The sequence below is a fragment of the Grus americana genome, chromosome 11 (genome assembly GCF_028858705.1).
Source record: "Grus americana isolate bGruAme1 chromosome 11, bGruAme1.mat, whole genome shotgun sequence".
Taxonomy (NCBI): Eukaryota; Metazoa; Chordata; class Aves; order Gruiformes; family Gruidae; genus Grus; species Grus americana.
Genome location: NC_072862.1, coordinates 5,339,185 through 5,354,771, shown reverse-complemented (window position 1 = coordinate 5,354,771; position 15,587 = coordinate 5,339,185). Strand labels below are relative to the sequence as shown.

Sequence of the window (15,587 nt, the reverse complement as noted above, 5' to 3'; positions counted from 1 at the left end):
ATGGTGTTTGATTATTGAAAATGCTTTTACATACATTTAAACAAATGACTGCTCCCGGAAAACTAACACTATTGTCCATAATTCTGTAAAAATACATTTCCCCTCCCTTCCCCCCAAATCAAACATTTCAATTCAAATTCTTACTTTGAGGAAAAACTGGCATATAATTAGGCATTATGCCTAACAGTGCTAAATAAAGGAGAAGGTAAACATCTTAATTCTGAAGGTTTAACTATCAAAGCCCCTTGCTGTATCTATTCTGTTATTTGTGCCTTCGTTCGGAGCTCTTTGGAGCTCACAGCGAAGAAGCAAGCAAACAAAACACGCGGTATAAAAATCCATTTTACCAGCTCCGTCCTGTATCCCACTCCGCGTGCCCGAGGCCAGGCTCGCACGCAGCGCTGGGACGCCCGAGGCCACGCGGCCGCTCCTCCAGGAGTACAGAGTCCTGCTCTGTAACTGCGCTGAGCGGCTTAACCACTAACTCAGAAGATGGGATTTCACCTGAAATTAAGCTATCAAGCAATTGAGCTCAAACTCAATCAACCAAACCCTTAACCTTCCCTGTTTCAGTGGCACTACTCTAATTAGGACTCTATCGCTATTTCCATTACTATCTCCTATTCTCGTGGTTTATTATCTCAGCAGTTTCGATTCTCACCCAGCTGAAATTTGACATCCAGTTTCTTGGACCACATATCATTCATTATGGCTTTATTTTATGAAATATGTTGCAAGATTATGGACCGATCCTGCAGCAAATAGGGTTTTCATTGAAAATTACGCCCCTTGCTGCAGTGGAAGCAAGACAGAGCCAAACTTTCTCACGGACACAAGTCCTAACATTATAGGACACACAGAATGACTTATTTTTCATCAAGTTGTGAATTTTGTTGTGCAGTTTGAAAAAATGTGCTTGAACATGCATCATAATTGCACAGACTGTAGCTGACCCATGGTTCTCCAACGTTCAGGGTCTTCCCACTGAGCCTGGATCAGCTTCTAGGAAACCGAGTTTGGCTGAACCCTACTTACCAGCTCTGCCCAGGGGAGTGGGGTGAGGCCCAATAACCTACCATACTCAGGAGGTCAGACTGAAAACTCTAATGGTCTTTTCCAGTGATATATTCTACGAATCACCCAAACTGCTCGCTGCTAAAGGATGCACACCAGAGGGTATGCCTGGCATGTGTGGTGTCCTGACGGTAGCAATACAAAACGTGTCTGCTTTTGGAGACATGGCTTACAAACTTCAAGAGAGTCTATAGTCAGGGGTTTGCATTTATCATAACCAAAATTCCTAATTTTCCTGGGTCACGTAACACTATGGCTCCCACAAGAATCCCATAAATTCTGAGGCCCTCTGATGCACCTGGGGCTTCAATTTTTTTTCCCCTTCTTCACAAAAACTCAAAGGGGGAACAGCACTGTGGAGCAAGAAACCACCATCTTCTTACACTGCAGGATCTGCTTCTTTTTCAATAGCTGAAATGCATCTAATACCTCATGGGCTCCATCATAAAAAAACCCCAAACCAGTAATATTCAAATCTTGAAGAGAGGCATATATCATACAGCTGACATAAACCATTGGCATGGCCAAGGATTGCAATATTCACTTGAACTTCATGAATTTCATCCTCAATAAATAGATATTTTTGGCAACAAAGAACTGAAAAAAAAACCCCACATCGTCCTCAGATCTATTTTAATTTAAAACAGAAGAGAACAGGGACACTTTTTTCCCCTTGAAGTACATTTTAATAAAATTAAAAATAAAAATAGCTCTAATTCACTCTGATGCATTTAGTCATTCTGCAAAATTCTAAGTTTAAAATGAAATCACCATTTTATATTCAAACAAGGTCAAGAGAACAGCACTAACGAGCACTGACATCACAGCGAACAGCAGCCACTGCTCAACGCTTACATCAGTGTTGCTTGTTGCTATGGTGCTTAACCGACTATTAATTTCTGAAAGAAGGTGATTATAAAGCAGCCATATGAACCTCAGTCAGATGACACTCTTCAGTACGAAACACTGATCTGCGTTACTCCTGTCTTCTGCAAGTTAATTTTGTGAATCACCACTTTTGTGATGTTAATATTCTTTTCCAACTTGAAACTTTGGACTAGAAGAGAGGCAAGGAGTTAATTTAGAAGCAAGGGACTTTCACGTTGCTTTAAATAAAAATCATTTTGCAGAGAGTGATATTTCTTTCCTTTTCGCTACACTCCAAAAGACTAAAAAGCATGTGTTTTAATTTTTGCAGTGATAATAAGCAATCAAATTAACAGCTAAATTCTGCTATCCTGCTCTGCTCAACATGCTGCTGAAAATCCAGGAGTGTCTCAGCCTGGGATGAAGCAGCGCTGAAGCTCCCTTGACCATTCCCCCAGGGACCTGCCCTGGTAAGGGAACCTTGCTGCAGGGCTGTGCCACTGCGGCACCCGTGGATGCTGGGCCATGGACTTGGCCATGTGGCCACCAAGACCAGCCAGAACAGGGTGTTCCCATTTGCACCCAGGCTCTATCCGGTCACCAGACGGCCTCCCCAGCACATGCCTGAAAGCCAAAACGGGCATCCTTGTGGCCTTTCTCCTAAAATGCAACTGAGCACCTAAACCATTGGCTCCCCGGGCAAAACACGGGTTTAAGGCACAGCAGTAGCTCCAAAATCTTAGCTGCCAGCCCAGCGCTGCAGAGTCCTTATCCGTGTTGCCAGAAAAGCTTTTACTTGTGCAACTACGGCAAGCTCCCAGGGTTTGCAGGGTCAGATCCTTCCTTCAGACATGCTTCAGAAACTGTGTGCAGAATATTATTTGTGTTTACCTTCTTCAGTTGGTCCTGTAAAGCAATCTTCAGTTACAGCCACCCAAAAAGGTCACTCTTCTTACCCTGCAGAGAAAGAAGGGTACGCACGTGAGTGCTGGGTCAGCGTCAGCAACGACGCCCAAAGCATTTTCAGTTGCACCACATTCGCAAGTACAAACATAAATAAAGCAACAAATGAATCTAATCGTGTTTAATGGTGAATGACTTTCAGAGAGAGTTAATAAAAACAATCAAGTCACAGGACTGCAGCTTATCAGTACCAGCCAGTGTGAGGCTCTTCAGTTCAGCACGAACAACTTAGTCTTTGGGAGAAGAAAAAATGAAGAAAAAAAAACCATGGAGATGAGACATCTTTGTTCTCTAGCATAAACTTTCTTAATCTTGATGTCTATCAATCTATTTTCAGTTTGAATAATAGATGAGTTCAGTCCTTTGTTTCAGAAATCTGACTATTGTCTGAATGGGTTCTCCTTACTTAAGGCATTTTAAGACCATTTGTAACCACTGCTATTTTAGCTTCTGGATCCTTTTTTTCTCATCCTTTTCCATAGAGACAGAGTCTTAGATGAGATTTTAAAACTAAAATTCAAAAAGTTGTTTACTGTCTTGGGATGTCTTCTCATCAAGCATTACCAAGAGCACACCAAGTATGGCAAGGTGGTAAGAGCAGTGGGTATTAAAAAGAGAAATAATTAAAGTGTATCTTTATAAAAAGTAGGAGGGAGAAAACAGCACGTGTAGGGGTTTTTTTTACCCTGTATATTACTGCATCTTGTGTACTCTCTCTTATGCAAAAGAGTATGTAATCTTTTAAGAAACATGACAATCTGCCACTTTCTGTTCATGTAATTGGGATCAACATATGGTACAAGAGAAAAGAAAAACATTTGTTTATTAATTTAGATCAAGTTACTAACTCAAACCACTAACAGCATTCAGAATTAATTCCACATCAATTGACCAAATACCTTAATAGAGTAAAATTATAACATAATTTCACCACAATGTGGATCATCTGCTGCAGGGGTGCAGAATAATATGTAATAAAGACAGAAAGAAATATGCAATAAATTGGTGACACAGATGACATCATACGAAACGGAAAGTCAGTGGCATGTGAATGTGTAAGACAGAGCTACACGAAACTCCATCTCATGAAATTCACAGAGTGATGTGGAGTTTTGGGGGTGTTTGTGAAACTCATCAAATGGTAAGCTATGCTATTTACATCAGTAGGTGAAGCTTTTTACTGAAGCAGTGAAATACCAACCTCTGGGAAAAATCAGAATCTTCATTAAGTTCTTTCAAAAGAAAATGTACTCATTTGCCATTTATTTTGGAAGGAAACATGTTTTTACAATGAGAATGAGGCATTGCTTCTTTACCATTGAAATCCAATTATTTTTAGCCAGAAAAAAAAAAGGTTACCTTGAGATGAAATTGATATTGCTTTTATCTGTTGCTCACTGGCATTTTATTTTATTTTTTATGTTTTGAGTGATAAGCTTTTCACAGTTCTTGTAATGGGGTACCGGAAGATCAGGGGCCAAAATTTGTATGTGTTTGGTGTATAGGAAGCCTTATGTGCTTCGCTGGGGTACATGTATAAGACATTCCTGACTCTGCCCTGTAAAGGACATAACACTACTCCATCACAATAGGTCAGGTCTCACCTTCCTGAGAGTATGTAAAACAATACATCTTCTATGTAAAATACATGACCTATGACATACGATGTGCTCTTAGATTAGCAACAATAAAGGCTTTTATCCTGCTTTGCTGCAGGGGTTATCTTGTATTTGACACTTTAAACCTCTTCTCATATTTATCTGGTTTATAAATTTTCTGGGTATTTGGCAGTCAGATCCTTATTTTGGCAGTATTTTACAAGCAGACTTCATTTCTACCCTGAGTCTTCATGATACCAAATGAACCATCTTAAAATGTACTTTTTAAGGAAACGACTGAAAATTACACATTTGCGTAAAATGTGCATACAACCTCTCTTTCAGCAGTGCTGTAAGAGGCAGGTAACATTTTTCTAAACACGTTTGTCAGATGTGAACTGAACACGCTCCAAGAAAACCCGTTAACACTGGCCCACCCTTAGCTGGTGGGAGACCAACGGGTTCTACCGAGGGCAACACACAGGGAAGGCTGAGGAGGACTTCAGCTCTTCTCACAAATTACTCCCTGGCTGAAATCCGGGCTGCTTTCATTTCCGGTTATCTAAGTCTTGCTATATGCTACCTGGCTTTCAAAAATTTGGACAATGTACTATTGAAGTTAAAATGAGCAGCAGAGACAGCTGTTCCCACCTGTGAAAATTTCTCATTAATAGTCAAAAAGTTGAGTATCTCAAAACATAGAAACACAAATACAGACTTTCCTCCTGAAAATGTTTATATGGGTGAGCGAATTGATGTAGGCAACACACATTCCTTCCATCATGCTGTCTTTAAGATAAACACAAAGTACCATCAACACTGTAAGTGTGCGTGTGGAGCAAACAAAGAAAAAAATCCCATCCTACCAAAGCAAGACACTTCACTACACTCATACTTTCCCCCAAGGAGATGATTAAAATAGAAAACCAAACCACAAACAAAAATTCACTTTGCAAGCAGCAGTGGTCCTACTGTCTCATAAGCAGAGGGAAGGTCTCCAAGCGCCCGCGACACCGTCCCTTTGGCTCAAATGGCATCCCACACAAGGAATGGTCCCAGCAAAACTACCTGTCCTGCTCAGGTTTTACCAGATATTCCTGAAAACATTGGGTTTGCTCACCAAGTGCCTCAGTTTACCCATCAGCAGGATGAGTAAACATTTTTTTTAACACATTTTGAAATCCTTGGATGCAAAGATACCTTTAAAAATAGCTGTTTTCGGCAGGATTTTGGAAGGACTGGTAATAATCCTAAAGAGATCATGAACTGGGCCAGTGCCATAACCTTTTCAGTTGACTTGAACAGAAAGCCCCCCTGTTGCTCTGGATCAGGTCCTACCTATTTACCTGGTACCAAGGGACCAGACAAAAGATCAGACACTTTGCCATTATACCTGCTGTCGGGTTGGACCTTATAACACTTTGATCCCACAACGCTTATTTGATTTAGTGGTCTCCTCCTTCAGGGCAGGGAGGTCATTTTGGGGAGGCTGCAGGATGGAGCCCTAACTCTGAGTGATTACTGCAAAGCCAAAATTAACCAATAATATAAAGAATAGGCAGAAATAGAGAGCATTACAGAATGAAAGTCTACTTAAAGCAGTAACATTTTTACTAATAACTAAATGAGAAGAGCCTTGGGCATAGCCCAAAATAGATATACAAAGCCCTTGATCCCACACAACCTGGCTGTGAGTAATTTTACACAGGAAAGTAGAACATCAGTTGAGCTGCTCGCCTGCTTAGAATTATGCATGTACTTTTTTTTTTTTTTTGCCAGTGTCCCAGACTTGAGAAGCCTACAATTCATTATTGGAAACCTAAAGTAGCAAAGGAATTTCCCCTTCACTACCTAGAAAGCATACATTTTATTAAAAAAAAAAAAAAAAAAAAAAAAAGGCGGGGGAGAAAACAAACACACCTGATAACACAACAAAAATTGTTTCTGAAATTTGATTTCAATTCATTTTTCTTATATAAGACCAGCTGAAATATATTTAATGTTGCTGATTAAAGCATTTACTACAAGACTTCCTGAAAGCTTTAAAATATCAAAATTTGATCAAAATAAGCACTTCTGTGCAGTAATTTCTTCTCAAGAAAGTAAACCATAACCATCTAATACAGCTGTTTCTTTCCCTTCAAAGCTCCCTGAGTCACATTCAACTGCACACAGGCTGAAATACAAATTGTGAGAATAGTAGGACATATTTCTTATTTTCCTGTCCTGTGCAGGAATAGATGCAGTCAATGCTTTTGTCAACTGTACATTTGTAAGAAGAAAAAAAAAATAAATGTTTTTCATTTGGTACTTTGCTAATCCTGAAAATAGAGGATGCACACTGATCGTGAAGAGCAACATCTGGTACCAGACGTGCCTCTGGGCCTGATCCTGCGTACAGGTTACTCATCTCACCCAGTGCTCTCGGTTGAGTTACTTGCACTAACACACATAAATTATATGTAGAATTGCTTTCAGGATGGTCAGTAGTCACCTCTTCAGTTTTGTTGCATTCTTTTTTTTTTTCTTTTTAAAAGAGGTATCCAGCAACCTAAACAAATATATTAGACTAAATATTTTAAATAATCTGAGGGAGAAATATTTTTTCTGACCATTGTCAGGGTGGCTACTTTTTATCGTGCAGCGTGTATTAAATCTCAGGAGGCACGGTACAGGAGATTTTCTATACCAGGAGTCATTATCACCTCCTCAGAAAGTGAAATGCAGGTGAACAGTTAAACTGCGAGAGACTAAGTGCACTTCTTCCACCTCGCTTTGAAGAGGGGGAAATGGATTTGGTACAGGCCAAAACACAGGGATATTAATGCTCACTACCTTGCTGCTTCTCGGTGGAAGGAAGGAGCAAATCATACTGTATTTTCATTTTCAGTCATTAGCAGGCTGTTCAGAATCTCTAGCTGGTGCTTATTATTTATTCTAAACAGCAATAAAATAAAATAAAAATAACTAACAGCACGAGGACAAAGCTATGCACAGTACATTTTCTCTTTCAAAATAATATTACCTTTCAAGTCCACCGTAACCTTGGAAAAGAATCACTCGATGTAAGCCAATGCTACGAAACTAATCACAATCCATTCCTCCCTCGCTTTTTAATAGCTCTTATAGGAAATATGGGTACAGTTAATAGACAAGTTAAGAACAGCTCGCTTCCAATGCAGAATTTGAACCGCGACTGTAAGTCTTGCATCTTTTAATGATGGATTGGTTATTTGCCTCACACAAATTACTTTGCATAACAGAGCTGGCCCTCATTGAATTCATCAGACGTAAAGACCATAACACGTTCCCAGAAAGTATCAAACCTGTCAAATGCCCAATCAAATGATGAGAGGCCATCTCACTGGCGCTGAGAGCCAGGAGATCAAACGCTGCCGCCTGGTTTATGCTCGCCAGATCTTCCCCGTTTCTTAAAATAACTCTCCGTGCCTCAACGCCAGCCTTAACCATTTTATGTCTGTGTTGTAACTCTCCTCTGGAAACTTGACCTCGCCTAAGTAAAGCAACGAGAGGAACATCCCTTCCCCGGGCACCGTGCAGTACCGCTGGAGGTGCAGTGCTTACGGGATTGCTCCCGGCATCCCCGCCAAGCCCAAACCACCAACCCCGCTACTTTTCAGGGACTCCTACACCGCCCACGCGGGTCCGTCTGGCAAAAGCGAGCTCCTCAGGCAAGGGCTGACGGGCTCTCCCACCCGTGAATTCCCACACACCCCCACCCGCCCCCCCCCCCCCCCCGCTCCACACACACCCCCCCGTCGTGACCCGTGCGTTGCTCCGGCTGCTTCCCCGCGGGCCCGGCAGGTCCTCGGCCCGCCCTCCGCCCGCGCCCCTCAGGCCCCGCCGCCGCCCCCCGAGCCCGCCCGCTCCCCTCAGCGGGGGCAGCGCCGCGGCCCGCGCTCCTCTCTCTTACCTGACAAACAAGTGATACTCTTGGTCATGGTCATGTGAAAATATTTTCGAGGTATCCTTTAACAGCCTTTAAATATTGAAGCCTAAAAACAATATTTGCTGTTTTACCTTTGAAGCTTTAACAAAAGCTTTGTTTTAGCATTTACCTCGGTGTGCAATAAGAGTTAATAATCAAATCCGTCCCAACCCCCACAAATGTTAAACAAAAAGATAAAAGAAATGCAAATAGCTATTGTCATGGAAAGTTAAAGTACCTGTCTGTATTTTTAAGTGAAAACTATTATCTCTATCAATCAAAATTTAAGAATACAATAGCACTAATCACACAAGGTGCTTTGACTGAGGTACTTTTCCTCATAAAAAGTTTTTTTTTTTTTTTAACTGGTGCATAAAAGTAATACACTTACAATTAGATATGGTATTTGTAATTTTGTTATTAAAAACCCTCAGCAGTCTTATTGTTAATAAATGCCTCTGAGTCTGTAGGCTGATTTGTACCCAAGAAGACCAAAGTCCCTACATATTTTAATAAGGTTGATGAAATTTTATTCAGATTCTCACACTTTCCAACATGTGGTGGAACAGCACACTCTTCTGTTTGAGAGGAGTTACTCAAACGAAGGAAATAGTTAATTGGTAACCAAAACTACTACTTCTGGCCTCGCTGCACATTTTCCACATTTCTCCAAACGCTGTCTGTACTACAACCGTCTGCTTTGAAGATGTGCCCTTTGTCATCTTTTCTTTAATTTTTGATACAAATTCCCTCTCATCAGACTCTGACGTTCTCCTAATACAGCGTACATTACATATACAGTATATACGTTGTGCAGGCACACCGCATGGATTTTCTCAGAAGTCATTTTTAAAACTGATTTGTCCAGCCTGAATCAGGAACTGAGCTGCGCAGTTAATAAGTGCAAGAGCGAGCGACAGTAATTATGCCTATACTAAAAGAAAGAGCCCAAGATTAAAATACCTATAAGTAAATAGTTAAACTGGGATGCCATTATGCAAACTCTGCTCTGAGGGAGGGATGTCTCCCACACTGAGGAGCAATAGGACTGTCATTTTTTCCCCCTGCAATATCAGGTTTCCTACTCTACAGTTCTGGTACTCTGCATCATGGCTAACATCTCTAGTGTGCTATTAATATCAATGAAGAGACGATTCAATTTCCACATAAGAAAAACCTTCCTATTACAGCGCAGACATTCTAGTGAGGACCCTTGCAAAGGAAACAATAAAGACCAGAGGGTTGGGTGGTTGGTTTTTTTTTTCCCCTCCTTTTTTTTTTTTTAATGCTGCTTTTGCAGTTCTGCGTTGCACACTGTTTGAAAGCTTTTAGCTAACAATGGAAGCATTATCTTCAGGATAGTTACAAAACAGGATTTGTTAGTACAAAGAATAACAACACCAAACTCAGCCTCCCCCCCCACCCCGCAAATACCTGCCTATTGCAATAAGCATTTAGTACTTTATTCAGAAGTATATTCCAGAAACACCTGTATTCTTGATCTAATTCCCTGCAACAAACTCCCTCAGCGGAGCAGGGTTTGCTTAAGGAGGTCGGACAATCAAAAACAAACAAACATTTTGTGCATTTATAAAATGGAACAGAAACAAAAGTATCTTATTCTACCGGAGTGCAAACTTACCCATTAATGAGGAAGAAAAAGGCTTAGAGCTGTACAGTAATTCCCAACCAAGTGCAGAAAGTTGAGAGTTTGAGAACAGTAAAGCACTTTTGACTATCCAGCCTTTCTGTGCTTCAACACTGGCTGCAGTGTAAGGAAGGACTGAAGGTATGTGGTCTAAACACAACAAAAGCCACTGCCTTACTCTAGATTAAATATGCAGGAAGAGGCCCCTTTGCATAAACACAAACACTCAGCAAATGAGTAACTGGCTCAAATCAGACGCCTGCTGTGCATTCTACCTGTCCTGATCTCTGACAAGCTACACAGCTTGTTTAAGGGGATAGGAGCTGCAAAATCAAATCAAATCATAGCGCTAAACGCTTTGCTCGTATAATAGTAAATAACAACAGCACCAACAACTCGTCGCCAAACGTTCATTTCTAATCTAAGCATTGCTCTGGCAAAGAGCTGAATCGCGTGCTATGCCCGCTTTTGGCTCAGCCACCCATCTCGCCAGAGCAGAAGAAACACAACCAAGCACCACCTGTAAAATTCATTTTCATTAACTGCACTGAAATCCAATACATTCGTGGCCCGGTCTTTTCTTAACGAGGATTTAAAAGGAATACAGAGACTTTTGGTTGAGTTGACAGATTAAATCTGAATTTGCTCGTGCTGTCCCTGTTTTGTTTACTAGATATAAAAGACATTCCACACACAAACCCACTTTAGCTGTTGTGAATCACTGCATAATGCACACCTATTTACTAGTTTATTTGGGGTAAAGGAAGAAATTTCTGAAGTTTCCCTTAAAAACATTATTTTCAAAATATTGCTCTCATAAAACAACCCCTCCAAACTATATTTACTTCAAAAACCAACTAAATTAGAGACTGTGATAACCACCGAGCACCTCTAAGCATTTATTATAATAATCGAATATACATAATTATATACTGTGATTTACTCTTGCTTCTAGAGAAATAAATTATTTTTCAGTCTCATTTATCCTTCCACACCAGAAACAGAATGAAGCAGCACAATTTTAAAGCAATTGGAATTCACCAGTGTCCCTTCCTAACTTAAGGAGTCAAATCACATTGACCTCTTATTGTGAGTCCTAGCTACATGTTGGTTTTGGTAATTTAATTATTTTTTAATAACTTGCAGTATTAAATGATTGCCATTGAAACACAAATAAGATTATATTCCTCTGCCTTACTCTCCTGTGCTCCAGACTACAGGGTAACGTGGACAACACGACTGCGTCCGGCACCGAAATTTCATTCCGAAAGAGCACTTACACGCAGGCAGACACAGGAAGATTGGGGCTTTAAAAGATGCAACACACATTTACTGGATTCTCAAGCATGTGCCACAGATTATTTCAAAGGATACTGGATATAATTTACAGTTTTAATGCAGATCAAGCGTGTTCGGTTCCACTGAGCATTTGTACAGCGTGGAGGGAGTTTTTACTTTTCCTTGGATAAACTCACCACGTTAAAGCACAATAAAATTGCTGACATGAGCTAGTCCAGCCTAACAGGATAAAAATCCTCCACAAAAGAATCCTGCAAGGAATTTTAGAGCCCCTGTATCATTCGCTATTTTTGCATTGAAATGACCTTCCAAATAAGGTGTCAGATAATACGGTTCACATAGATGATAGTGATCTAACCTTGATGCAAATAAACCATAGAACAAAATTTAATCAGTATATCACTGTGTAAAAGCCTTTGTCCATCCCAATGGAGCTTCTAATGACTGTTTTGGCAGTTCTGGCTGGTAGCTATGCCTCCCTGCTCATATATATCTCATACTGGTTGAGCAAGCTAATGGAACTGCTGTTAGTAGAATCCAATATTAATACCCTGCGTCGTGCAAAACTGGATGCAACTGAATATATTACACAATTACAGGTAGTATCTAATTCTATAGGTATTAGATACTGGGCTCTAAATTAATATTCTAATAAAGTGAAATAAATGCTACATTGCAGGTAAGATATCTATGAACTCTGGATCTGCCAGCCTTCCTGCTGTAAGCCTACTCTACACTCACACAGAACAGACATAGGACCCTGACAAAAATTGGCAGGCAAGCTTTAGATGCTGAGTGACACATACTGATGCACAGAGTCAAAGATGTCATCTTCATGCAAGCTCCACTAGTTATGAGCTTGAGAGAAAAATGAAACAAAACAAAAAAATCCCCTCAAAATAAAAACAAAACAAAAAAAAAAAGAGGGGTTGAGAGTGGAGCAAGACCTCCAGAAAATAAACAGGGTGTACAGTTTCAAAGGCTACAGACACAGACATTTCATTGTTCAAGCCAATTATCAGTGGAAAATAATAACAACAGATGGATTCAGAGTCACTGACTTTTCATATGCACTTCATCTCTGCACAACAGATGATGAAATGCGAGAGCTATCTCGGAAAGGCAAAACATCTTTCAGTAAAAGAACTCTATACTCCAGATGGGGACCTTCTAAGGCAGCTGATTATCTTCTTATAATGTTGTAAGATAGACTTACTAAGACATTTCAAGAGCTGATCAGATAGGATGAGCACAATGGCATCATTATAAGGAGTAAGTTGCTTTGGCCTCAGACTTACGACTAAACTAGTCGGAGATTTCAAGAGGGTCAGAGCTGCCCATTCCCCATTTTCACATGAAGTACTGGTCTCAAAAAAAAAAAAAAAAAAAAAAAAAAACCCCACACCAAACAAACAACCCACCACCAAACCCAAAGCTGCTGCTTGCAGCCCAGGCACAACATGGGGGTTGGCTTTGCCCGGAAAGGGGACGCCACCGTGGGGCCACCAAGTCAGCGGCTGCGTGAATTGGTCCCAAAAAAAAGTTCTGCCACCACGAGCAAGGCAAGACCACTCACCTTCTGCAAGCACACCGTTTCACACGGGAACAAAGGCAAAGGATAAAACGTATTTACAAGCACGAGTGTTTCCACTCTAATTGCTAGATGTAGAGGGACCTCGTCATCCAGGGGCCTACGGTGATGTAAATTAGGAGTAACCTCAGCTGAGTCAATGGAGTTACACCCGTGAAAACTGGTGTGAGGCACAAATAAGACAAATTCTTTCTTACAAAGCCTTTACAAAAACTCATCTTTTTATGGGAAATAAAAATTTGCTTTCAAAGGGAAATAACAAATACATGTAAATTTTGGTGGTTCCGGTGATAAGCAGTTCCAACAAATGTCACAAACACCCAGTGAAGAACCACCTACCTAGCACAACCTTCTCCCACTCAACCTGAATACCACAAACTATGTGTTTTTGATCACATGAATCAGGTACACCACAATCTCAAAACTTAAAAAAAAGTAGTGGAAAAATTAGCTCATTAATCTTTAAGACAACATTTCTTTAATGGAAGAATACTACACAAGTAGCACATTAAAACGAACTGGTTGCCATTTCCACAGTTTCTTCTCCAAAACACTGCAAGGAAAATTTAAAAAACAACACGCTCTGTAAATCAATATCACGTACCGAGGGGTAGCAATACACAACATGCACGAACTGAACTTGCACCTACTGCTAATTTATTTCACAAGTTACAAAATATTTCAGGAGTAGAGGGCTGCTGGCTTCACAAACGCGAAGGGAAGAGATGAGTTTGCGGGCACAAAGCACAGCGTTTCCCCTCTTTGTGAAGTACTTTGTCAAAAGTAAATTCACAGGGGAACGTACAAGCAAAGAGTAAATTTTGCCCAGGGCAAAATTCTGCAACTGCTTTAAGAAGCAAACAAGAACACAAAAGATGTGTAATACAACCATCTGGCTCTACTCATGCTATATCAATAATCCCCAAAATTTATCCCCACCCCCTTAATCAACCCACACTGATGCCACAAAACCAAATGGCATCACTTATGCTTCCTGCCCATCACATTTTGAAATGATATTTAATATGCATACAGTACATATTTGCATGTTAATCAATTTCTTTAAGAAAAAAAATATTTTTGCTTCTTGAGCTCTTAGTTCTGCTTTTTCTGCTTATTCACACTGGGATCTCTAAAACCACCAAGAAAGTCCTTGTGGTAAAGATACTCTCATATCGACACAGTGTCTCAGGTATCAGGATAACGTACCGGTCAAAATTTCAATCTCTTCTTCTCTCTAGTTTTGTGTCACAGTATGAAAATAGCAGAGGGTGAATAATAAGATGCCAGCAAAATTAGCTGTTCAAGAAACACGGGTAAGCAACCCATTTTGAACTTGAGGTTGGATGCACTTCTAATCATCGCCCTATTTGGGATGCAGGGAAGGAATTACGGAGGGGAAGCGGGGTACCCTACGTGTCTTCTCCATCTGGGGTTTTGAATGTTTGCACCAAGTATTTCAAGCTGCCCCCCATCCAGAGGCCAGCCTGCTTGGGAAGGAAAGAGGAAAATGGGGAGCTCCTGGCCACGGATAGAGGAGAAGCCTCCAACGTGTGCTGGCTGCACGGCCACTCTCCCTTCCCACCCCAAGCACATGATGGTGGGAGACCACCCCGGGACAGCCAGCCAGCCACGCGAAGTGACCAAAAGGGCGGCCCCACCATTGTTTGGGGTTGGCTTCGTTCTTGAGGGAAAATCACCCGCGTAACCATCGTGATTCATACCGCGAGCGCGCAACGTGAAACCGGTACCAAAAACAACACTTCAAAGACGGTCTCTCGCCGGCACTTCGGTGACTGACAGCCGCGGTCCCGGGTGCTGACTCAGAGCTCTTATTCTTAATCGACTTTTCTGCAACAACATACCCCGGCCCAAGCCCTGCCTCTCCCCACGGCCAGCTGTACCCTGCCCGTGCCTAGGAGCCGCCCGGGGGATGCACGCCATGGCGTGGATGGTGCCCCATGGCCAGCAGTGCTTCTCGCCCTCCTGTAGCACGAACGTACGGTTGTTACGTGGGGAAGGAGAAATACTAGCCCTGAGCACTCACGGCATAGGTGGAAATGTTTTGCAACTATTTTCTTTGGAAATAAGCGTATATATAGCGGTACGTCTAACTCCTACATCCAGACTACCAACCTGAGATCGCAAACACTATGTTAATTTTCTTTAATATATTTTTTAAAATCCATTTTTTTGATTGCTTCTGCTGTTTCTACGGCTTGACTTGTACGGCCTCTTTGTAAGAATTGAAAACAGTCTCCCACAAACACAGGAACGGGCGAATGGTTTAGAGAGCTAATCCACACCTGGGCTATGTAAAAGGGGCTCATATTTTCCAAACAGAAACACAACCCCTTTTATATATGAACCAGATTTAGATCCAAATGCTAAACCCTTCACCACATCCTACGTGGGGCTCTGCAACGGTCAAGGGGAGCGGTGGTGGGTGGTGGCTGCGCCCACGTTTCTGCGGGAGCACCGGCTCCATCCCGATGGCGAGCCGTGGACGAGCAGTCGTCACGACCTTGGACTCGGACGCAAATGGCAGACCTGTCCTCGGTTACACCACGGTTAACGCAGGGTAATCCCCATCCCGCG

General features: G+C 41.5%; 1 protein-coding gene across 6 annotated transcripts in view; it reads right to left on the bottom strand.

The window, feature by feature from the left end:
- FOXP1 (forkhead box P1) overlaps positions 1–15,587 on the bottom strand; it is a 389,835-nt gene that overhangs the window by 223,505 nt on the left and 150,743 nt on the right. For 4 of the 6 annotated variants that reach the window (XM_054837687.1, XM_054837688.1, XM_054837685.1 and 1 more), the window contains exon 3: positions 2,833–2,898. The gene's annotated coding sequence lies outside the window, so the exon portion shown is untranslated. Of the gene's footprint in view, positions 1–2,832; positions 2,899–8,436; positions 8,461–10,093; positions 10,174–15,587 lie in introns of those variants that run through there. The other 2 variants (XM_054837699.1, XM_054837697.1) reach the window with 2 other exon arrangements.